The 1,075-nt window shown below is 36.1% G+C and overlaps 1 protein-coding gene and 1 pseudogene across 1 annotated transcript in view; both read right to left on the bottom strand.

The window, feature by feature from the left end:
* The window catches only part of LOC119589146, a 2,229-nt pseudogene extending 1,666 nt beyond the window's left edge, over nucleotides 1-563 (bottom strand).
* The window catches only part of LOC119589145 (heterogeneous nuclear ribonucleoprotein R-like), a gene marked incomplete in the record, with an annotated part of 129,871 nt that overhangs the window by 105,572 nt on the left and 23,224 nt on the right, over nucleotides 1-1,075 (bottom strand).

Here is a 1,075-nt window from a genome sequence, read left to right as displayed (position 1 = left end):
AACGCATCAAGTAGCTACAGGAAGCAAAACCGAAAAATATTATGTAGATATAAATTTTTATATTTGCCTTTAAATTTCATTTAAAAGATTATGATTTTACTGCATCATTAAATAAGTAATTAACAAAGTGGAGAAGGAAAACAATATGATGCAGTAAGTACATAAATAAAAAAAAGTTATACTTATAGATACACTTATTCAACATCCATGTAAACACATTCTAAATGACTGAATTGTCAAAATGCATGTAAATGCTATCAATTCAAAAAAAAAAAAAAGGCTTCATGTTTTACAAAAGTTCTTTAGATCAATATACCATTAAGTTTCAAAATTTAGTAATTGTGCAAACAGAAAGGGAAAAAGCATTATTTTCACGTTGTGAATTCAATTCTCACCTCATGTCGAAGTTTCCCTTTTTTGTAGATTTCATCAAGCTTTTGCTGCCACTTTTTCATTTAAACCATAATTTATTAGTTTCTGGTAATCTTCTGTTCTCTCCCCATCTACCTGTGACCCAGGGTCACCACCTCCATTACCTTCCGCCATCACACCCCTGAAAAACAAAATTGTTAAGTTAAAACACAATTAATCAAAAAATCACCCACACATGTGATGTAGGGGAAAAAAAATTTTCACAGAAAATTCATGAACTGATGAAAATTTTCAGTTATTAAGGGGCAGAGGGCATCTTTGGCATACAAAATCATTTTCCAAATATTGCCTTATTTGAACAATTCATCTAAGAAATGTCCCATGTAAAAGTAAGTTTAAATGTTAACTAAAGCTATGGCTGACCAGGAATTTGCCTGGGGGGGGGGGTGTTCTGCAAAGAGGGCCCTTTTGTTTACACATCATATGAATCCAGCACTTGTTTTGGTGATATGACAATAACAGTGGGCAGCAAAGCATCCTAGCCCAGGTTTTTTCTGGCTGGTAGGGAGAGGGAAGGGGGGCAGATAGGTGAAGTCCTACCAGTTAATCTGGTGGGCTGCACAAGATTCAGCTATCATCCAGCCCCTCCAAGCCATCACCCCATCCCTCTCTCTTTAGGGCCCACAGCCACTCCTCTCTTTCC

This window comes from Penaeus monodon, chromosome 25 (genome assembly GCF_015228065.2).
Source record: "Penaeus monodon isolate SGIC_2016 chromosome 25, NSTDA_Pmon_1, whole genome shotgun sequence".
Classification (NCBI taxonomy): domain Eukaryota; kingdom Metazoa; phylum Arthropoda; class Malacostraca; order Decapoda; family Penaeidae; genus Penaeus; species Penaeus monodon.
The sequence above is the reverse complement of the archived record's forward strand: the minus strand, read 5'-3'. Positions and strand labels throughout refer to the sequence as shown.